Source organism: Pongo abelii, chromosome 6 (assembly GCF_028885655.2).
Source record: "Pongo abelii isolate AG06213 chromosome 6, NHGRI_mPonAbe1-v2.0_pri, whole genome shotgun sequence".
Taxonomy (NCBI): domain Eukaryota; kingdom Metazoa; phylum Chordata; class Mammalia; order Primates; family Hominidae; genus Pongo; species Pongo abelii.
In genome coordinates, this window is record NC_071991.2 from 49,577,181 (window position 1) to 49,602,230 (window position 25,050).

At 39.5% G+C, this 25,050-nt stretch overlaps 1 long non-coding RNA gene across 1 annotated transcript in view; it reads right to left on the bottom strand.

Moving 5' to 3' along the window:
• The window catches only part of LOC103891130 (uncharacterized), a 66,932-nt gene extending 42,271 nt beyond the window's left edge, over positions 1-24,661 (bottom strand). The window contains exon 1 of the long non-coding RNA XR_002915855.2: positions 24,576-24,661. This is a non-coding gene — a long non-coding RNA (uncharacterized LOC103891130). The remainder of the gene's footprint in view (positions 1-24,575) is intronic.
• Positions 24,662-25,050: the final 389 nt, after the last annotated feature.

Consider the following 25,050-nt stretch of genomic DNA (forward strand, 5'->3'; position numbering starts at 1 on the left):
TTTCTGTCAGCAAAACATTCTCCTCTTGCCCTCTCTATCTAGGGCCCCCCTTTTCCTTCCAGCCCTTGCTTCCCCACAGCTGGGTGCTCAGCCACTTCTAGCTGGGGTCAGCTTCAGCCTGGGAGCATATCCTGCAGAAGAGCCTCCTCTGGCTTCCTTCCCATCCCCACGTCTAAGGGCCCGGCCTGTCAGGCTGTCTGGACGCAGGTCTCTGTGCTAATTAGGAGCATTATCACTTTGCCAAGAACACAGACCCAGGAAAAAGCCTCTGTGAAATGTCCTGGACATCAGCGATCCTGACTGCAGGTGGCTGAACTCTGGCATCTGCCTGACAGCACGCTGCCTTGGTGCTAGCAAGACCTGAAAGCTACGGAGTTGTCCCAGTGCTGGGGAAAGGACAGCATCTCCCTTCAGAATCACATGAACCAGTCAAAGGATGATAAAACCCATATAACATAGGTATGTAGTTTTTTAATTGTGGTAACATATGCATAAAATAAAATTTACCATCTTAACCATTTTTCTTTCTTTTTTTTTTTTTTTTGAGACGGAGTTTCACTCTTCTTGCCCAGGCTGGAGTGCAATGGTGCAATCTCGGCTCACTGCAACATCCACCTCCCAGGTACAAGCGATTCTTCTGCCTCAGCCTCCCAAGTAGCTGGGATTATAGGTGCCTGCCACCATGCCCAACTTATTTTTTTTTTGTATTTTTGGTAGAGATGGGGTTTTGCCATGTTGGCCAGTCTGGTCTCAAACTCCTGACCTCAGGTGATCTGCTCGCCTCTGCTTCCCAAAGTGCTGGGATTACAGGCTTGAGCCACCTTGCCCGGCCCCATCTTAACCATTTTTAAGTGTGCAGTGGCATGAAGTATATACCTACATTCTGTTGTACAACCACCACCAGCATCCGTTGCCAGAACTTTGTCACCTTCCCTAATGGACACGCCATACCTACTAAACATAACTTCCCATTCGCTTCTACCCCCAGCCCCTGGCAACCACCATTCAATTTTCTATCTCTATGAGTTTGACTAAGTACCTCATGTAAGTGCAATCATGTAGTATTTGTCTTTTTTGTGTCTGGCTTATTTTACTTAGCATGATGTCCTCGAGGTTTATGTTCTAGCATGTGTCAGAATTTCTCTCTTTTTTAAGGCTGAATAATACTCAGTTATATGTATAGGCCACATTTTGTTTATCCATTCATCCATTCATGGACACTTAGGTTGCTTAAGGCAAGGATTTTGTAAAATAAATATTTACTTTAAATTCTGAAGTCCCTTCAGCAGGAGGAAGGAAAAGTCTAAAAGGCCTAAAACTGAGCATTGAACAAAAATAAGCACATCTTTGACATCTACTGAAAACAACTTGGCAAATTTGGAAAAGGAAAAAAAGAAATCATCTCCTTTTTAATTCTTACAGAAAGCCCCTGGCTTTTCTAGAATGAAAGGAAATCTGAGAGCTCTAGGAAACTCAGTAGTTTGGTTGGCTGAGTTATGCCATTTGTCCAAAGAGTTAAATGATTCTCAGAGTTAAAAGGCAATAAACTGCATTTGCCATTCAAATGAGACTGAATTATTTGGATGGATTTTTGAGAATTCTGAAGTATGCCTCAAGGTCTTGGTACAGTTCTGTAGAGATGACAGGGGCAGGGTAGGGCAGGGGTTTTCTAGAGTTTCCGATTTAGTGAAGTTGGGTCCTCCCTGAAGGGACCTCTGATGCCTGGTTGTCCCAGGTACTCAAATACTAATTTGAGTATTAAGTGGAAAGTATACTGCCCCTACTATTGCATATCTTGAAAGTTGCTCTAAAATTATTTTCTTAATAAAGTCTTACTTACTTTATTATTTTTCTTGCTTTTGTTAAAACAATCAATACATTTTGAAAATGTTGGGTTACTGAAATTCTCGTTGATTAGATAATGGATGAAAGGGACACTATTGTGAAAAGAGAACAAGAGATGTCTTTCATTTAAGGAAAAAGAAAATTATACATTGTATTTATTTTTCCAATGGATACTTTCTATTGCTTAATTTTACTATTAAAAAAATATGTGAAAAGGAAGACTCATAAATGCTACGACAAATAGTAACTCAAGTATGGGGATTCCCCAGGGGGCGACTGGCTGCATTCCATCTTGGTGAGAGAGAGACCTGTGGGATAATGTACCATAAGCAAGGGACGTGTGACTTCCGAGTGGCCAGTATGAGTGGTCAGGAGGGTACTGAGTCTCATGATGGGCCCTGGGAATACTAAAACCGGTGCCTTAGCATGACCATGAGCCTAACTACTCACAGTGGAGCATAAAGCTGGGAAATAAAGCCTCCCCACTCCATCGATCATGCTGTGCTAAATGCACAACCAGACAAACTTAGGCAGTGTAGTTTGCAGGATCCAGAACCTTCTAGGATTTAGATTCCTACAGCTCCATGTAACCTTCTCTCTTCTTCTATTTCCTCACCTATAAGTAGACATACATAAGCTTACCACCCACCCTGGTAAATGAACCCAGATTTGCCAAGGGCTTGGCACTTTCTACAAACACCGAAGTACCTAATGACTCTGCCAGCTCTGTACTGAAAAGAAAAATCATTGATGTTATGAAATGATTCCTGAGGCCCCTTTAGTGGCACAGTCTGTCTGCAAAGTTCAAAGGGCACATGGGGCCTCCAAACAACATTGTGACCATTTCAGCTGGGCCCAAATTGTGTCTTTCAAAGTGAGCTGCCTGGGACCCAGCAGTATCCAGTGGCTAACAGCACTGACACCAGGAGCTGAAGCTGTTAGCACCTATTTTCTGCCTTCAAAATAAACCAGAAAACTCATGTTCCAGCATGGAATCTTACATAGAGGGTGAATAGTTGGTGGTCTTGCTGGTGGTCGCCTTGAGTTATCAAGTTCCAAAATAAAGGAAGCAGGACAGGAAGATAAATATTAATCTTGGGAACCTAATCTGAAGACCGCTGATTCTTTCTTCCAAGGGGAATGGAAAGGCATTTCTACCTATGCCTGTCTCCCCAGGGTTCAGGTTTCTCAAGAAAAATAAAAACCAGAAAGAAGAGTGTCCAAGCTTCAGCCATGGAGGAATGGAACTGCTGTCCTGCAATTGTATTTACACAGTGGGCTCACCGGCTACCAGTGTTTTTCTCTCTGTGACTGGTAGAGAGGCTTAAATAAGGCCCCATCATTTGTATTTGTCATTTTTACTTTGCTTATGTGTTCCTTTCATAGTAATGGCCCCATTACATTCTCACATCATTGCTACTTGCTAGAAATATAATGATAATAATGACATTTACGGCTACCACTTATAGCCCTATTCCTGTCACCTTCCTACAGGCAGTACAAGCATCATTTTGCCAAAGTACATGAGCTAGACCCAGACTGCCTGCTCCACACTGTGGAATCCGAGCCACCTTAGCAAGATTATCATGTGAGTCAACATTGGAAAAAACATGCCAGCGTGTTTAACAGCATTGATAATAGTCTGAGTGTTAACTCTTGGAAAACTTCAATCCACAAACGGAGTGGCCTTTTGGATGGCATATTATAAAATAACTCCACACTAGAGTAGCCAATCTGACACTGCTGCCAGCCTCTGTCACCCACCCACCAACACACACACCATTGTATTCTCGCCAAACCTCATGCTTTACTCTCAAATTTTCCCTAGCAGGCTACATTCTGCATCTGCTCTTAGGGGTAATGACCAAAACAAAACTAACAGTTAAAAAACTGAAAGCAACATGGGCTAGGTGCAGTGGCTCACACCTATGATCCCAACATTTTGGGGAGGCCAAGGTGGGCAGATTGCTTGAGTCCAGGAGTTTGAAACCAGCCTGGGCAAATAGCAAAACCCTGTCTCTACAAAAAATACAAAAATGTACCGGGGCATGGTGGTGCACGCCTGTAGTCCCAGCTACTCGGGAAGCTGAGGTGGGAAGATGGCACAAGCCCAGGAGTTTGAGGCTGCAGTGAGCTATGATTGCACCACTGCACTCCAGCACGGGAGACAGAGCAAGACCTTATTTCAAAAAAAAAAAAAAAAAAAAAAAGGAGTCCAAAAAAGAGAAGTTTTCTGAGTCCTAGAAATAGGACCCTGTCTCACGTTTTCCAGCCAAGCACCTGACCCATCTCTTTGTGTTACTCTCTGCTCTTGCCCCACATAGTTGGCGGGAAGACTCCGTCAAAGGGTCAGTCTGTGGTAGGTTCTATAAACCATAGCCTGACGGGTCTGAGTGACTGGGCTTTACACTGGAATTTTCTGTGGCAGCCCCTTCACCCCTATCACCACAGCCTTCCTACCTGGCAGCTGCAGACAGAATATTCCTAATAGTCGAAGCCCAATAAGACTCCATTCTCTGAAGCTCTGGGCCTGCCCTGTCAGATTGCTTTAGGGCCAACCAGGAAGGGTTTACTTGGCCGGCTAGGGAGGAACTTTTACAATTAAAAAAAAAAAAAGTTCTCAGTGACAAAGCCTTTAGAATTCTGGAGGATTCCTAAGGGTAGCTAATTGGAAAAACCATTTGCCCCCTTTAATGACTCCCCCGCCCTTCCCGGCCCCCAGCCTTATCCGAGAGCAGCCACCCTATCTGTAAATGGCGACCATGGAAAATGTACCCTGGCGACTTGGTGTGAAAGATAGGCAAGGCTCCTAAAAAATCTTCTCGGAGGCTTATCACCTTCTTCTGGCTCCACAGCGGGCTCGGGCTCTGGGGCTGGAGGAAACTGCCTGTCTGTGAGCCTAGACAGGGTCTCATCAACAACTGATAAGGCCCTCTGTGAACAAGCAGGCTCTGTGGGGCTTACTCTCCCTCGAATGCCAGAGACATTTGTAGGAAAATCTACAGGGTCCAACGACCTCCGAGAAGGAGGCCGGGCAAGCCTGCAGTGTCAGCCGTGACGCAGGGCTGCCCTGCCCCCACCTGGGAAGAGAGGAATACCTAGAGGTCATGCCACAGGCCAGGACACAAACGTCTGATGACCAGCTGGACCATCCAGGCACTGACAATGCTGGTTTACCGGATGAATTAATCACAAAATAAACTCCAATCTACTCAGACACAAAATAACCAAAGAGCTCCTATCATCAGAATTTCTACAATGACAATGGATATTAAAATGTTGCCCCTCATACTGCAAGATCTTGAGGTTCCTTCTAAATCAAACCAGTTAGTTCAACAAAAGGCACAGCATTGGGAAGGAAGAAATCAGATTTCATATTTCAGCTCTGCCCTCTGAATATCCATGTAGCATTAGATAAATCAGTTTCCCAGGAAACCGCAAATAAAAATATTTGCCCAGTCTGGCTCTCATTATGTGAAAGAGATTTATAAGTAAATGGTAGAATGCTATATAAATAAAGTATTCTTCTGTTAAAAATACAATATTTAGACTATTTTGTGGCCACTGCACTTATACACTCTCATTCTTTGAAAATTGCTAATTCCATACTATGCAGACATAAAAAAGGATGAGTTCATGTCCTTTGTAGGGACATGGATGAAGCTGGAAACCATCATTCTCAGCAAACTATCACAAAGACAGAAAACCAAACACTACATGTTCTCACTCATAGGTGGGAGTTGAACAATGAGAACACATGGACACAGGGTGGGGAACATCACACACCAAGGCCTATCATGGGGTGGGGGGAGGGGGATAGCATTAGGAGATATACCTAATGTAAATGACGAGTTAATGGGTGCAGCACACCAACATGGCACATGTATACATATGTAACAAACCTGCACGTTGTGCACATGTACCCTAGAACTTAAAGTATAATAATAAAAATAAATAAATCAATAAATACAAAGAAAATTGCTAATTCCAATTTAGCATGGTGAATTCAGTGGGGAAAATGTGCACTGAGCTCCTGTGCACTCTGAGGACACAAAAAGATACAGCTCTCATACAAAGAACTGTAATGTCAGGCAGAGACATGTGCCATAATACAGGTACAAACATATGCTAATGGGGAAACCTGGAAGGAAGACTGCTGAAAAAGTCTTGTGGAGAAAGTATGGTCTGAGCAGATGCGAATGAAGGGATGGCTTTGACCAGGCAGAGCGTGAGCAAAACCACAGCACAGGGCAGGTCAGCGGGGCAGGCAGTGGTTGGATTGGACTGCACTGAAAGGTGTAGGGAAGATAATGAAGGGTGGTAGGCCGGGACCGGGCAGATGAGCTCTGAATGCCAGGCTGAAGATCTTGGATTGTATTAGGTAGTGTGGAGAGCATGAGACATAGGACAGATTGGAGGTGGGAAAACCAGCCTCAGGGAACCAGGTGGAAAGCGGCAGTGTGAGTGGACAGAAGGAGATGCTCAAAAGAAGCGTGGGCTGTGAGTTAAATCTCTGATAATCCAAATAGGTACCATTCTCCTTCCTTTCTGATAAATAGGAGGTCACTCCATTCAGCATGCATTTCTTTGCCTGCAAAGTTCCTCAGCCTCATTGTCTGTCTTGGGCCGCTTTACTATTTCAGGTGAAATTGATTTCCTATTCTGGTTCTACATCAAGATATCACACTGGGAGACAGGGGGAAATGGTTAAAGAATGTAAAAAGAAAAGGAGAGTAAAACAGGCAAATGACTTAAAAAATTAAGATTTGTATTCCTACAGAAGGAAATAAGTTTACTGTACAAAATTTAGAAATCATAATTAAAGTGCAAGAAATGAAAATCACATGTATCCAGAGATATCTACTATTAATACTTTAGCGGATAGCCTTCCAGTATTTTTTCTGTGTGTATGTGTTGTAATATATATTTTTGTGTGCATACAGTTTAAAAAATAGGTCAGGTACTGTTATAGTACTACATATGTGATCACTGCCTGGTACACGGCACATATTGAAACTTAACAAATATTTATTAAAGTAATTGATTACATGAATAACTGAAGACATTGTTTTATAAACTGATTTTTCACTTAATTCATTTTATATTGTGGACACCTTTCCATGTATTAAAATGGTCTTTTAATGGCTACATGATACTCCATGTCTGCATTTACCATGCTTTAATTACCAAAGCATTATATGGTTGGGTACTTATTTTAAACAACACTGTGTTAAAAATTCTTATAGTTAAAGATGAACATTTATAATAATTTTCTTAGAAAAAAATACTAGGGGGAGATTTGCTATAGCAAAGGGTGTGCACATTTTCAAGACTTTTGATATCTGGTGCTGGCTTTTGATATTTTACCCTTGCTGAGATACCCTTTAAACACATGTATCACGTTGCTTCCCATGTCAGTAGATGTCGACTTCTTTCTCTGACAGACTGACAGATGACAGATGTTATTTTTCCCTTCATCTTTGCCCATTTGATGGGTTAAAAAAAGTATATCATTCTAGTTTTCACTTATTTGGTTACTGTGATCTCAAATTTATTTTCTTTCTTTTTTTTTTTTTCCTGGTCTTTAGTTATACTTTGGAGAGGGGTAGATTTGTTTGCTGTCTTATTCAGTTCAGGCTGCTCTAACAAATATACCATATACTAGGTGGTTTGAACAACAGACATTTATTTCTCACAGTTCTGAGGACTGGGAAGTCCAAGATCAAGGTGCCAGCAGACCTGAAGTCTAGTGAGGGCCATTTCCTGTCTGCAGGTGGCTATCTTCTTGCTGTGTCTTCACATGATAGAGGGGAGAGAGAGAAGGGCAAGCTCTTTCATGTCTCTTCTGACAAGAGCACTAATCCCACATGAGGGCTCCACCCTCAGGACCTAATTACCTCCTAAAGGCCTCATCTCCAAATGCCATTACATTGGGGATTAGGATGTCAACATATGAATTTTGGGGACACAAATATTCAGTCCATAGCACTTGCTTGTATCTTTTAATTATCTTTCTATGTTCTTGTTTATTTGTAAAGAATTACATACATTAAGAATATTAACCCTTCTTCAAAAATACCATAAATGCTTTTTTCCAGTTTGTCATTTTGTTTGTAGGTTGTTGTTTGTTTCTTTGCTATACAGTTTTAAATTTTTAAATTTTTATGCATTGAATTCATTGATCTTTCCTTTTTGATTTCTGCCTATGACATCATGCCTTAAAAGGCCTTCCCCACCCTAAGATTCAGCGTTTGCAGCAACTTCATAGGATATAAATATGGCAAATAAAGAGAATTGACAATATAATGCAAAAAACTTAAGACTAGATATCAAATAATTCAGATATTAAAAGTATCTCCATCATACCCACCATGGGGAACTTCTGGGAGACTGCTTTCTCTTCTGCTTTCAACCTCCAGCCACTCTTCTGGGCTGTCTCCCTCCACTCCGCCATCCTAGTCTTCCCTTTCATATTCCAGGACCAGCTCTCTTCCTTCTGGGGATTGCCCTGGGAACCCAAGCTTCAGCTTGTGAGGCAGAGGCTTTACTTGGCCCTTGGGCCATGCTCTTTGGGATCTTTCTTCACTAAGGTGATCTCATAAGTCATTGCACAAGACAATGAGAGATTTCCCCCCACAAATTCTTCTGCCAATTTTGAAATTAACCTTTGTTTCCCAAACGCACAGCCAGATGTATTTTCTGGTGCTTATTTGATGAGCCAACAGATGGCCCTGTGGGCACAACTGTGCCTTGGATTTAGCTTGGAAATAAACTTTTCAGAAACACATTTGGCCAACTTTGTACTTTTTCCAGTGAGGGTAGTAAGAACTAAAGAGTATTGATTTGTAAATCAACACCTATTTTCAAAGGAGGCAGAGGAAGGCTGTGGAGGTGATTTAGACAAGCCTCAACTCCATTTCTGCAAGTGGAGGAGGGGAGGAGTAGAGAGCTGATTGTGTCATTCTTTGTTTGTTTGTTTTTCTGAACTGGTCTTGTCACCTAAGCAAAAGTTGGCAGTTTCCTCTCGGGGCCCTTTATGTCATCACCAACTCACCCCTACCTCCATTAGAAAAACGTTAGCAGAACTCCAAAATGCTGTGCAGACATGACCTCACAGGCTCTCAGATATAGGGCCTCATTTTAGGTTCAATGATTTTTTTTTCCTTTCTTGTCTTGCCACATGAGAAAGCTGCTTTTAGAATGCATGGGACAGAACTGTCTGCTACTTCTTATTAGTGTAACTTCTAAGAGACCTGAGAAAACATGATTACAGCCATTGTTCAAACAAAGAAAAACAGGGATCTAAAAACAGTAAAAACAGTGGTTTGGACCATGTTAACTGCCTTTTAAAAAACACATGCTAATAGAGGGCAAAGAAAATCAGTCAGTAAGATGGCTGCTAAAAATGTTTTAAATGAAAAATGCGTAACTATATACAGTCCGTGTCTTCCTAGCTTTTTAAATTGAGCATTTTCCTGCCTTTGGTTCCATAGTTAATGCCATTCCCCAGCTATGCTTTTGCAATTAGGAAGGAAAGAAGTGTGGGACTAGTTGAGGCCAATGTGGAAAGCAGGATTATTGTAGATGATAAATCAGAGGTCTATGAGTTTTTCCTAAATTTTGCAGTAATCTTTCTTGGGAGAAAAACACACATTTTTCTGCAATTTGTTTATCAGTTTTTCTTTTGAAAATAAATGATTTGACATTTAAGAATTGCAAAAGAATTCCTATGGGAAGAACTACAGGCTAGAAATAGATAATGTTGGATGTGGAACTCTGCAAGACACTATAAAAAATTGTTTAATGGGATACATAAGGATTTGCTAATTGGACTGGGAATTTGTGAGAGAGAGGAATTGATAACTCTGAAATGATTTGGAAAAGAATATTATGTCAGCATTATAATAAAATGAAAAAAATGGGTCAACATAAAATGATTTTGAAGACCATCAGTTGTGCGTATACTTAAGTGGATGCTATTTTTGACAACAGTTGCTATTATTTTACTTTAATAGATATTTATAAATTACCTCAAAAGTCCTTTATCAAGTGTCTGGAGTGAATGTACAGTGTGAGTATTTAATTTTGGCATATTTACATATAAGAATGTGTAGGAGGAGGTGTATATGATAAGACAAACAGCAGTGTGTCTTCATTCAAAATAAATGCCTTAGATTTTGGCTGGATTTTACAACAAAACCTAATACTTTAAAAATACACTAGAAGTGGACTTCTGGCACAAAATGATGTTGGCTCATAGCTCTGTGTTTAGTATCTTCTAACTTCGCAATAAATGGGCTTACAAAAAAGGAGATAAAATGTAGAATGATACTGTATTTACTGTATTTTGTACCACCACTGACGCAGAGATTCCAGTTTTACCACCCAGAACACTGGGCATAAGTCTTCCCTTCAACGACTAGACACAGCTGAACTACGGTTCCCATCTGCCTATAAACCTCTCTGATCTAATGACATCGTCTTACAGTCAAAGAGTGAATGCCAGGTAGAAGACTTTCATTTGAGCATTGTACATGGGGTTAGTAACCACCAAGAGAAACTTATTATAGGCATGTGCAGACATAGGAAGAAAGTTGATAGCCATGGGAATTATGCCTGTTCATGCATTCCATCACTATCAGACAGGTGGACATCAGATGTAGGAATAGATGCCATCTTAGTAGAAAGACACATTAGTTGAAAGCCTGGGTATTAGATTGGAAACTGTGCAAATCAGTTAGCCTGTAGCTACAGATGTGAAAAGTGAATTCAACCATTACATAAGTAGAGTCAAAGAGGGGCCAAAGGTAATTCACATAGCCAGTATCTGGAAAGATTTCACCTTTCTTACCCCTCTTATTCATTAAACAAATGTCCATTTAAACTCTATTGCCTTTTAGATAATAAAAAAAAAGAAAAATAACAATGTAACAAAGACTCAGAAGAAAAGTATAAGATTAGGAAATATTTACTGCAAGATTTAGAAAACAATTTCAGAAAACTAATTGGTATATTTAGAAGAGTGCAAATAGAAATAATCTCAATAAATAGGTACAAAAATCTGAAAATAAGAGAATAAAATTAGATTAAAAGGTAGCAAAATAAGAACTGACTACAGAGAAAAACATACAATGAAAACTGAAAGTCAGTAGACATACAGAATAGGGAATGGCAAATCACTATGATTTACAAAGGAGAGGCCTGGATTGTACATAACCAGAAATGCTACACAAAGAAATAATGAAATATATCATCTAATACAACTTTTCTGAGCTGAAGAAAGACCTGGAGACTTGATGAACTCACTACATTCCAGATAAAAATTATTGAAAATTGACCCACACTTGTAAACCTCTTGGCAAAACACTTGAATTGCAAAAATAAAGAAAATATTCTCATTTGCAAGACGGAAAACCAGTTTCCTATGATGGAACAAGAACCAGGGTAGCCTCAGACATCTCTATATGTTGAATTTGTGTCTCTATATGCTAGATGTCAGTGAAGCTACACCTACATTAAAAAAAAAAAAAGTGTTGTCTTTGACACTGTGGTTCAAGGTTTTTTTGTTTTTGTTTTTGTTTTTCCAGAAAACAGAGGCAAGTATTCAAACTGTCATGAGAATAAGATGTGGCCAAAATTAAATGTGGTTCTATCTCTCATAAATGTCTTAGAATGATGCATCACACCAGCTGTCTGGGAACAAATGTATTTTGTTGGCATGGGAACAAAATAATTAGTCTGAATTTTGTAAATAAACTGCAGTTATTAAAATTACTCAAAACAAACCAGAATAATAACCATTAAACATGAAAAGTCAATAGAAGTCTTTGAATTAGAAAAAAAGATGCATTATAACCTAAGAATCTTATACCTAGCTAAGTTGGCTTTCATGTATGACCACCAAAGGTAAATTTTCAGAGTCAAGGGTTCAAAATATTATATGACATATATTTTTAAAGAATAATTGGTTGAAGACATACTACAACCATTTAAGAGTTGAAAGAAAATTAGGTGATTAAGTATTTAGATGTGATAGCATAATTAAAATAGAGATGTGCAAGCAGAGAAAAGAAAACAATAAAGACAAGAGCTGAAATCAATGAAATTGAAAAGAAGAAAACAATACAGAATATTAATAAAACCAAAAGTTGGTTCTTTAAAATAACAATTATATTGGAAAATCTATAGACAGACTGACAAAGGAAAAAATAGAAATGATGTTAATTACCACCATCAGAAATGAAAGAGGGAGTAACAATACAAACATCATATAGGTTAAAGAAATAATGTGGGAATACTGCAATAACCCTATGAATAAAAGTTCAGCAACTTAGATAAAATGGCCTAATTCCTTGAGAGCCATGAACTGTCAAAACTCACCCACAAAGAGATAGATAATATGACTAGTCCTGTAGGTAGTAATGAAATTGGGTAGTTTAAACCCTTCCTCAAATGAAAGCTCCAGGCTTACGTAATTTCACTGGTAAATTCTAACATTTAAAGAAGTAATCTACCAATGACTTTCTTCACAGAATTGGAAAAAACTACTTTAAAGTTCATGTGGAACCAAAAAAGAGCCTGCATTGCCAAGTCAATCCTAAGCCAAAAGAACAAAGCTGGAGGCATCACGCTACCTGACTTCAAACTATACTACAAGGCTACGGTAACCAAAACAGCATGGTACTGGTACCAAAACAGAGATATAGATCAATGGAACACAACAGAGCCCTCAGAAATAACAACACGTATCTACAACTATCTATCTGATCTTTGACAAACCTGAGAAACACAAGCAATGGGGAAAGGATTCCCTATTTAATAAATGGTGCTGGGAAAACTGGCTAGCCATATGGAGAAAGCTGAAATTGGATCCCTTCCTTACACCTTATACAAAAATTAATTCAAGATGGATTAAAGACTTAAATGTTAGACCTAAAACCATAAAAACCCTAGAAGAATACCTAGGCAATACCATTCAGGACATAGGCATGGGCAAGGACTTCATGTCTAAAACAACAAAAGCAATGGCGACAAAAGCCAAAATTGACAAATGGGATTTAATTAAACTCAAGAGCTTCTGCACAGCAAAAGAAACTACCACCAGAGTGAACAGGCAACCTACAAAATGGGAGAAAATTTTTGCAACCTACTCATCTGACAAAGGGCTAATATCCAGAATCTACAATGAACTCAAACAAATTTACAAGAAAAAAACAAACAACCCCATCAAAAAGTGGGCAAAGGACATGAACAGATTTATGCAGCCAAAAAACACATGAAAAAATGCTCACCATCACTGGCCATCAGAGAAATGCAAATCAAAACCACAATGAGATACCATCTCACACCAGTTAGAATGGCAATCATTAAAAAGTCAGGAAACAACAGGTGCTGGAGAGGATGTGGAGAAATAGGAATACTTTTACACTGCTGGTGGGACTGTAAACTAGTTCAACCCTTGTGGAAGTCAGTGTGGTGATTCCTCAGGAATCCAGAACTAGAAATACCATTTGACCCAGCCATCCCATTACTGGGTATATACCCAAAGGACTATAAATCATCCTGCTATAAAGACACATGCACACGTATGTTTATTGCGGCACTATTCACAATAGCAAAGACTTGGAACCAACCCAAATGTCCAACAATGATAGACTGGATTAAGAAAATGCAGCACATATACACCATGGAATACCATGCAGCCATAAAAAATGATGAGTTCATGTCCTTTGTAGGGACATGGATGAAATTGGAAATCATCATTCTCAGTAAACTATCACAAGAACAAGAAACCAAACACCGCATATTCTCACTCATAGGTGGGAATTGAACAATGAGAACACATGGACACAGGAAGGGGAACATCACACTCTGGGGACTGTTGTGGGGTGGGGTGAGGGGGGAGGGACAGCTTTAGGAGATATACCTAATGCTAAATGACGAGTTAATGGGTGCAGCACACCAGCATGGCACATGTATACATATGTAACTAATCTGCACATTGTGCACATGTACCCTAAAACTTAAAGTATAATAATAAAAAAAAGAAGTAATAATAGCAATTCTACACATTTTTTTTCCACAAGATAGAAGAGAATAAAAACCTTCCCAAGTCACTTCATGCAGCCAACAGTAACCTGATATCAAACCAGACAAAGATAATACAAAAAAAAAAAAAAGAAAACTAAGGACATGTATCCCTAATGAATATAGGCCAAAAAAGGCCCTCAACAAAGCACTCTCGAATCAATTCCAGCAAATTATTAAGGCACTAATACATTACCAGTAGGGTTTCTTTTTTCTTGTATGCTCCTCCAATGAAACAAATGAGTTTTATTTTAGAAATACAAAGCTAGTTTAACATTCAAAAATCAATCAATGTAATCTACCATACAAACCTACTAAAGAATGAAAATTACATGATCATACATAAACTGCTGCAGAAAAAGCATTTGATAAAATTAAACACACAAAAAACCTAAGACTAATAAGTGAGTTTAGTAAGATCACAGGATAAAAGGTTAACATACACAAATCAATTTTATTTCCACATATTAGCAATCAACAACTGGAAACTGAGAAAAAAATTAAATGCCATTTAAATAGTTCAAATGAAAGAGAAATACTTAGGTATAAAACTAACAAAACATGTGCAGGACCTGTATATTGAAAACTGCCAAATCCTTCTGAAATATCGAGGAAAACCTATATAAATGGAGACACCTACCATATTCATGAATTGGAACGCTCAACACAGTCAAGATGCCCATTCTCTCCAAATTGATCTGTAAGTTTAGCTCCATTGCAATCAAAATCTCTGGGGGATTTTGTAGATATAGATGGGCTGACTCTAAAATTAATATAGAAAGGCAAATGAACTAGAAAAACCAAAGCAATTCTGAAAAAGAAGAATAAAGTTGGAGGACTCACACAGAAAAATAGACCCAAATAAATATGGTCAATTTATTTATTTTTATTTTTTGAGATAGGGTCTCGCTCTGTCACCCAGGCTGGAGTGGAGTGGCAAAATCTCGACTCACTGGAACCTCCACCTCCTGGGTTCAAGCAATTCTCCCACAATTTACACAGATTTATACATGTGTTAAAATTCATAGATTTTTCTCCAAAAAAAAGTTAATTTTACAGTACTATTAATCTTATTCAATGTTAAAAATTAAAACACTAGCAGGTACTATGCAAGTGAATTAATAGATAAAATTTATACATCGTTTTCTAAGTTTAGAATGCAGACATGTTTCAATGTTAGGCTATCTCTAAGTGTAATCCATTTACATTAATTTAAAAATAAAAAATTCTTAAAATATATATGATAGAATGTAAAACCCATTCTTCATAAAATTCTTAATAAATATAATCACTCTTAAAAATAGTAATAAACTTATTTAAAGAGACAAGGAATATCGACTTAAAATCAACAACAAATATTTTATATAGCAATGAACAAGAGTCATGTCTCTCCAAGTTAGAAATAAGATGATAGAGCCTATGTGAGAGAGTGAGACCCTGTCTCAAAAAAGAAAAGAAGAAAGAAAAAGAAAGAAAGAGAGAGAAGAAAGAAAGAAAAGAAAGAAACAAAGAAACAAAGAAACAAAGAAAAAGAAAGAAAGAGAAAAGAAGGAAAGGAAGAAAGGAAGGAAGGATATAGGTTTGTTGTTATCAGGATTATTAATATTGTACTCAACAGCACAGCCTGCCAAAGGTTGGTTTTCCGAAAGCAGATGTCAAGGGCAGGGCTTGGGGTAGAAGATGTTCATTATGGATCAAAACCTGTGAAGGGCAGGAGTGGGAAGCAGGACTTCTTAAAGAAAAAAGTTCGACTGTGACTCAGCCCAGCAAAGCCTTGGCCAAGCTGATGGTAGCTCTGGAGCAAGTGTTCCTTGCCTGGCCTTTCTACCCCATCTTACTTGGAGAACCATTACAAGATGCCTAGGATGGTTTCCTCTGAGTGAGCTGGCCCACCCTGGAAGAGTCCTCACGAAGTGGAGACACTTTACTGACTGCACTCTCTGCAGCTGCACAGCAAGGGGGTTCTGGGTGGTACCTTTCTTAGTCTACAACAGGAACCATCCCACTTTTTTAGTAAGGAGCCATATAGCAAATATTTTAGGCTTTGCTGGCCAAGAGACAGCATGGAAGATATAAAGAAAGTTCTTCATAAAAACCATTTTGAAATGTGAAAATGATTCATGGGTCATACAAAAAGAGTAGACAGATGGATTTGGACTGTGCCTCATAGTTTACCAATCCCTGATCTACTTACTACACAGCCATTGCAATAAGAAGAAATAACAATCACAGAAACTGAAAAGAGGAGGAGAAATGATTACTTCTGATGACATGACTGTCTTTCAGAAAAACCCAAGGAATTTATTCAACTATTAAAATTCAGAAATATGGATAACTACAGAATAATGCAATAACACTAAACATGAACCTTAATTCACTTAAAGCTAGTGGTTCTCAAATTTTTAATTTTAAATCAAATTTTAAAGTACATCTTCTGGGAAGATTTTCAAATGCAGCTTCTGGGAAGATTTTCAAATGCAGATTCTGGGATCCCACCCCAGATTTTCTAATTCAAGAGTTGTCTGCTAGAGGTCCCAGGAATCTGCAACAAGCCCCGGTTGATCCTAACATCAGTGGTCCATAATTTAAGAAGTTCTGTTTTAATTCTTTATAGTAATCTCCTCTAAATGGATGTTTCTTAAACTTTGAGAATTTTAAATACCTGTGAGAATTATATAAAAGTTATGAATCCCCCCAACTTTACCTATTTATCAGGGAAACAAATCTTCTTATTGCAATGTAATCTTTAGAGGATAGGTGTTAGCATAGCTTCACTTGAATAGAGGACTTAGGCTAAATAAAAATACCGAATTATATTTGCTCAAATTTTGAAAATCAATTGGGAGAAGCTGGGGTAGGAGCAGTAAAATAAAATAGAGAATTAATGCCCAGTGGTTGAGTTCAAGTCTTTTTGTGTAGACAAGTTTGGGTTTTCTGGAGGCAGCTTCCCCTACTTTTTCTCCTCAACACCCCCCGTCATGCCACCACCATTCATAACCACATTCATATCTCCATCCCATCTTATGCCTTGCAATTACTTTCCCAGGATTATTTGCATTTTAAAAGAAATCTCTGGAAAAAGCTAATGAACTACTGAAAAGGATTAAGTTCCAATGGTAGAGCTTGGAAGAGAGAAATAGGTGCATATCTCACAGGCAAGGGCACCTTGTCAATGCTTTTTAAATTCCAGCATACAGGTGGGTCTACATTCTCCCTATTCTACCTATTTTTAAGGCCAAGCATGATCCAGTTTGCAAAATTTTTCTCCTTGGACTAAATGGAATCCCATTTGAAACTTCAATGATCCAGCTCATGGATGTTCACTTCCAATGAGATAATGCATGTAGAGAAGAAAATGTGATTTTAAGCAGTTAGGAGATATTCAATAAATGTTAGGTGCCATTATTGTGGATGTTGTTGATTCAACTGAACATCAGTTCAACAGCCTATGTTTAGATGTAGATCATATTCTTGATGGTTACCCAATTTTGATGGAGACAGGTATTCTGGTGTTAGGGCACAGAATTCATACTCCATAGAACTCATGGCCTAGAAGGGGAGAGGGCCAGTAAACACATAGGAGCTGGGCAGTGACAGGTGCTCTACTGGGGGATTATTCTACTGACAGGGTGGCCCAAGGAGAGAATGGACAACTCAGCCTACAAGGAGTCCTGGGGGAATTTGTCATCAGAATAATAGAGCTGGTTTTCTGACATAATACAGAGTTACATTTAATTGTCAAATAAATTATACAATAATTTATTACTTTTAAGGAGCAAAGAGGTAAAGATTATTTTGAAACTGTACAGTCAAACAAGGCCTTGGTGAAACACACAAGCACTGTGATTTCCAACTTTGGGGATTTTATAAAGGACTAACACTTCAAATAAAATCAAGGCATAACCATCAGCTTGACAAATTTTAATCATGTCAAATAAGGGTTAAAAAGAAAAAAAAAGCAACCATAACTTATTTCCACTACTTTAGTAAAAATAAATTACATTTTAATTCTAAAAGTATAATATTAGAATAAAAGAGAGTCTAGTAAATTGACTAGATTAAGCTTTTTGAAGAATTCATCATGTTTTTCTCACTTTTCCCCAGACAGGAAAACCTCCTTGGGAGCTGGCACAGGTTTTGAGCCACCACCTGGGAATGCTGGTCAATGATGCCAATGATGTGACAAGAGAGGCAAGGGCTGCAGTCTGAGTTCTAGGCTCCAGCCCTGGCTCTTCACCTGGTGTCTGTGTGGCTTTGGACAATGACACTGAATTCTCTCTTGGTCTCGGCGCATTTATCTTTCCCCACAGCTACCTCTTAAAGCTGTAGGGAGGTGTAGAAGAGATTATATAAGTGAAATTGTGTTGTTAACTGGTATTTTAATTCAACGGATGATTAAGAAGAGGTAGCATGTTGCTAAGTCTGAATAGGTAGCTCATATTTGGACAGCCCAAGGGGAGGCTGGAGTATAGTTCAGCCTGAGCTCCATGTACCTGGGGTCATATTTGACCAGTGGGCAGGTGCTCCAGGGCAAGGAGTAAGTGACAAATACAACTGGAAATTTTCATTGGGGGCAGAAAGTCAGGGGAAAGGCTTTGGATTTTATCCTAAAAATAATGGGAAACATTGAAATGATGGGAAGATTGAGGAGAGTAAAATGACAAAAAGAGAGTTTTAATGTCAGTATAATGTGTTTTTAAATATGTAAAGGTACATTTGGATTTTTTATGATTATTACTTGGGACCACGTTCACATAATCTTACAGTTGACTGAACACTCCCCTTTGACCTCTCCCTCCTTGGGGACCACTCAGGTTTAATTGAAGCTTTTGTCTCTATCTCTGCCTTTGACAGCTGGGAGAGTAGCAGGGTTTGGCTAATTAGTATTTAACTGTTCGCTAATATTCCCGTGGGTCTGTCAATCACAATCTAGTTTAAAATGGATTCAGACTTTTCAAAATCTTAAGAAAGGATGCTGTGTTAGAGCTGATTCCATTTTTTGAAAGGATTAAGGCAAGAAACAAATCCACCTTTATAATCTTTTCAGTCACATCTCCCAACAAAATGATATTTTGAATTGGAAATATGCTGCAATCATCTTTAGATGCAGGGGCTATGGAATGAGAGTTAAAAATGAGCTGGAGACCTGAGATCTTAGATCTTCATTTAAAGTAACCCACCAGGGACATACTTCTCTTTGCTTCCCAGGTGGCTTTAGAGACATGAGGAGATAAACCTCAATATGCTAGAGTAAGCCCCTGAAGTTTACTATTAATAAAAGGTATCATTGAACATAATTGCCTACTTTTATTCATTCAGGCAGTTAGTCATTCAATGAATATTTACTTTTTTGGTGTCAAGCAGTGAACTAATGCTGAGAATAGAGATGGAAAGATCTTGCCTCTAAGGAAGATGACGTTTTATTACCTACTGGGCACAATGTCCAATATTTGGGAGATAGGTACATGAAACCCAGTCCCCACCATTATTCATGTAATATCCATGTAACGAAAAAGCACATGTATCCCCTGAATCTAAAATTTTAACAAAGAAGAAGCTGGCCAGGGGCGGTGGCTCACACCTGTAATCCCAACACTTTGGGAGGCCCAGGTGGGGGGATCAACTGAGGTCAGGAGTTCGAGGCCAGCCTGGTCAATGGTGAAACCCCATCTCTAATAAAAATACAAAAATTAGCTGGGCTTGGTGGTGGGTGCCTCTAATCCCAGCTACTTGGGTGGCTGAGGCAGGAGAATCGCTTGAACCTGGGAGGCAGAGGTTGCAGCGAGCTGAGATCAAGCCACTGCACTCTAGCCTGGGTGACAAAGCAAGACTCCATCTCAAAAAAAAAAAAAAAAAAGGAGAAGAAGCAGCTGACATATTAGAGAGGAGACAGGCATCTAAACAATTATCATACTGTGCAATATAATGTATGTGTTTTATGCAACGCAACGTCTTAATAAGGTTCAGCATGGGGCAACAGGAGCACAGAAGAAAGATGTGTCCTGAGAGCTGTTTAGCAAAGACTGCAAAGAGGAGGTAGCACTTCGACTGGGTCATGAAGGATGACTGGGAGTTTTCCAGATGAAAAGTAGAGGAAGAGAATTCTAGGCAGAGGGAACAGCATTTTCAAAAGCCTAAAACAAAATGTAAGACCACAGGTATTTTATATGTCATGTTCAGGAATTTAGATTTATATTATACTAGAGCAATATGCCAAATCATGCCACTTAACTGGCTGTGTGATATTAAATTAATTACCTGAGCTTTCTGAAACAGGATTCTCATCTGGAATAGGGGCAACAAAACATCAAAGTGCTAGCATACTGTCTGACATAGAGAAGGTGCTTGAGTCCTATTGCATATAAAAGTAGCTTAAACAAAATAGGCATTTATAGCTCTTCCACCTACAATAGTACAGAAGCAGGGAGCCCAGAGCCAATATGGCAGCATTGAAGACCTCAGGGACCCTGTCTCCATTTTTCTAGACTATGGATGCTCTCTTCAGGATATCCTCATATCCGAAGTGGTTATTAGAGCGCTCTAGCAGCAAGAAGAAAGGGCACAGGAGAGAACTTGTCAACTAGAGCAACTATAAGCTCTTAGCAGCCTTTCTGGAACCTCCCTCCCACCACCACCACGCCTTAACCCTTCCATCTCATCATATCAGCTTTGCATGGGCATACTTTGCTTCAGGAAGCCCAGGGTATAGAGTCTTTTAGGGGGGTACATTTCCATACCAAAACAAACCAGGGCTTTGCAATTAAGAAAAAAGGAGAACATGAACATTGGGGGACCACTTAAAGTCACTGACATAGTGCTAAAAAAATGTTGGTTTATTTAATCCCTTGGCAAGTCAGCACAGTTTAAAAGCGAAAGATGAGTTTTGAAGTCAAATCCACCTGGGTTCATACCCCAGATCTGGCACTCATTCACTATATAAACTTAGGCAAGTTACTTTTAGCTCTCTGAGCTTCAGGTTTATCAACTATAAAATGAAGGCAAGAATGCTGATCTCCCAAGTCATAGAACACCTGTCACATGGATGGTATGCAGTAGAGAAGGGTTCTCTCCAGGCTTCTACCCCTCTCTCCCAACCCAGCAGAAGACTAGGGCATCAGGCCCAAGTCCAGCTCATCCATCAGCTGTGCTTCGTTGTCTGTGGGAGAGAGACACTAGAGTCAGGATCTTATGAGTGAACCAAACCAAAGTCAGATGGAGAGTTCCAGTTAGGCATCTGAAGGAGGCAGGCAGAGAAGGATCAAGGTGTAAGTCACGAGGATGCAAACCAGAGAAAGAAGATCATAGCAAGAGGGTGTGGGAGACACAATCTAGAGACATTCCCACAACTAGAGGAGCAGGATGTGACATCCCATTGGGGGAAGGAACTCTAATTTGGAAAAACTAATGAGGAATTATTAAGTAATAGATTATGTTAAGTAAAGCTTGGACCCTGTGAGAAATGGACATGGTCTTCAATAAAATTCTTAGGCATGTGGTCTGTCTGGGAGAGAGCTGAAGGACCCAAGCACAAATGCATCTAATAGTGGTATCTAGGGTCTAGTGACCTTTGAAGAAGTCTGCAAAAAGCATGGAAAATTAGCAATTTACTTCATGAACATCTTAGTCCCTCATATTTCACTGTGAGAAACAGAAACCCATACATACTAAGTAATTCAAATAAAAGGGAAGTTTATGGAGTAGATACAACTGGCAAGCTCATGGACATACAATACCAGAACAGACAAGGATGGGTCTCTGGGAACACAAGGGGCCTGGACATTGTCAGGCGGGATGAAGTCTGCCTCTTACTCATTCTGCTTCTCTCTACCCACCTGCTTCCTCTGCTGTTTCTCTTGGCACATTGGCCTTTTCTGGTTAGTCATGGCTTGTGAGCTATTTCTTAACCCTGACTCTATGCACCATTCCATTGCCATGGTGATGACTGAAGCTCTGACTCCACAAGTCCCTTAAGTTTAAATGTTCACATTTTACAATATAATTTCCAAGCCTTTAGCTAAATCCTAGAGGTTGAAAATCTTCTTAACTTGGCCAGGCATCGTGGTTCATACCTGTAGTCCTAGCACTTTGGGAGGCTGAGGCGGGCGGATCACCTGAGGTCAGGAGTTCGAGACCAGCCTGACCAACAAGGAGAAATCCCATCTCTACTAAAAATACAAAATTAGCCAGGTGTGGTGGCACATGCCTGTAATCCCAGCTACTTGGGAGGCTGAGGAAGGAGAATCGCTTGAACCCAGGAGGTGGAGGTTGCAGTGAGCCGAGATCGCGCCTTTGAACTCCTGCCTGGGCAACAAGAGCAAAACTCCGTCTCAAAAAAAAAAAAAAATTGACTGAGGCTGGGTGAAGTGGCTCATGCCTGTAACCCCAGCACTTTGGGAGGCCTTGTCTCTAAAAAAAAAAAAAAGAAAAGAAAATCTTAACTCAGATTAAAGATTGGCTCCCCTGAGTCAGCTTTCCTCTCCTCATCTAATCACCTGGGGCTAGAGAATAGAGCAGGGTCTCATAGTTCTGTGGAGAGCCACATTCCTTTTTGTCCCTAAAGTCCTTATATATATAAAGAGCAAGATCCTATTCCTATTCCTTTTTCTCCTAAAGTCCTTATATGTAGAAAGAGTAAGATCATATTCCTTTTTCTCCTAAAGTCCCTATGTGTATAAAGAGTAAGATCAAGACTTAAAGTTACAGTTGCATAGCTAAGATGTGCCCAATAGCAGTACCACATCCAACCACAATCACAAGGACTATTACCATCACCACCACCCACAGAGTCACCAGTGTGATTCCCTCCATCACTACAACACCCACAGCACAATCACTATTACAGCAACCACTACTACCATCACCACCACCTCCATCATCATTACCACCATTATCAACATCACCACTTATAATCACCACAATCACTTTGACTACTAGCCTGCCCACCACCATCCCCACCACAATCATCTGTCACTGTTATCATCACCAGCACCATTACCACCTCTGATACCACTTCCTCCATTTCTGAAATCATCCACACCTCTAACAGCGCCACCACCACCCCTACCAACACCATCCCTACCAACACAATTACCACCATCACCTCCATCATCATCACTACCACCATCCAACTATCTCTGCTACCATCACCATTATCACTACTACCAAGATCATCTCCATCACCACTGTCATCACCATCACCACCTTCCTCATAACCATCACAAGCCCCCTTTATAATTACCATCATTGTCACCACCACCACCATCAATCTCAATTACCTCCATTAGTACCATCATCACCACAATCACCTCCACTATTTCACCTCACATCCCTCATAATTATCACCACTCTTACCATTACTACCACCGCCTTGAACATTAACATCATTACTGTTAACACCACCTTTGCCGTCACTATTGCCATATCTACCACCACCTCCATTATCACTACCTCCATCATCACTACTATCTCCACCATCGTCACTACCACCAGGCATCTCTGCTACCACTACCTATGAAAATGTAGGCTGGAAAACAAGATTTCTACTATGAGTAAACTAATCTTGAAGAGAGAGGAGGTGGAAGTCAGATGGGTGACTGTGAATTTTCTAAGTACATCAATGTCAATAATTCTTTATAGTTATCTAGTCCTGAAAACTTAGCATCATCTTGTCCTCCATATCCAATCAGTCACTGAGTACCATACATAGTCATTTCTGATTTGCCTACTTCGCTTCCTACTTTTCTATTTCTGCTGCCACCATCCCTCATTTCACAAATGGATGATCACAATTTTTTCCTACCTGGCTCTCTGCCTCCAGTCTACCTACTCTCAAAGCATTTTTCATGTCCTGCCAAATTAATCTTTCTAAAATCTTGATTTCATTGCTTTTTTGCTTTGCTCAAAATCTATTGGCCAAATTTTCCCATCTAGAACGAGAAGCTCTAGATCCAGATTCCTTTGCCAGCCCTATTTCCTGTGACTATCCTCCTGAAACTCTGGGATCCTGCTAGGTTGGTGTCCTCATTAGTCTTTCAAGCCTAGCATGGTCACACCTATCTCCACACCACGATTCAAACATTTCCTCTATTTGGTCTGTCTTCTACAAACCTCTGTTTCTATACACATTCTACTTATTTCTCAAAGCTTGACTTAAAATGGGAAGATATATGTTAAAGAATCCAAAGTAGCAGATTTGTAGGATGAACAACTCTAGAGATCTAATATACAGCATGAAGATTATGGTTAATAAAATTGTATTGTATTTGGGACTTTTGTTAAATAAGTAGATTTTAGCTGCTCTTGTCACAGATGTACACACATACGAGTAACTATGTGAGATGATAAATACATTAATTTGCTTCACCATAAGTGAACATTTTACTGTCTAAATGTATTCCATACTGTCATATTGTAAACCTCAAATATAAGCAATAAAATGTATTTAAAAACAACCAAACAAACAAACCTGGGCTTAAATCTTATATGTATGAAATTTAAGGGATTCCTCTTAAGCATATTAGGGGACTCAGCTTCAAGATTACAGACAAAGTCCCCACGTTAGACTCTGTATCTCTTGAGTCCTAAGATGATTAAAAATCAATAAAGACATAAGCCTGTAACAGCCAAGAGAATGGGAGGATCACCAACATACAAGAAGTTTTAATGAATTTTCAGAAGACAGGAAGTAAATGGAGAAGCATTAGTGGCTTGCCACAGAACAGAAGAAAGAGCAGCCTTGAGAAAGCTGCAGGAATTTGAAAGCAGCAGAACCATGTAACCCCTGGACACAGAGTCAACACACTCAAGAATGGAAACAAGGAGCAGGGCCAAAAACCATGGAGAGTGAGAGAACTATCAACAAAATAGTAAACACCTCTACTCTTGCACAAAGCTCAGGCCAACAGGCATTTATTCCCAGTCAAAACACAAGGGCATTTTTCTTAAAAAAAAAAAAAAAAGAAAAAGAAAAAGAAAAAAAAGAGAATAACCACAGGATACTGCTGTGGTTTGAATGTGGCCCTCGAAGTTCATGTGCTGAAAGCTAAATCCCCAATGCATCAATATTAAGAGGTGATTCGGTTATGAGGTCTTCACCCTCATGAATGGAGTTAAATGGTT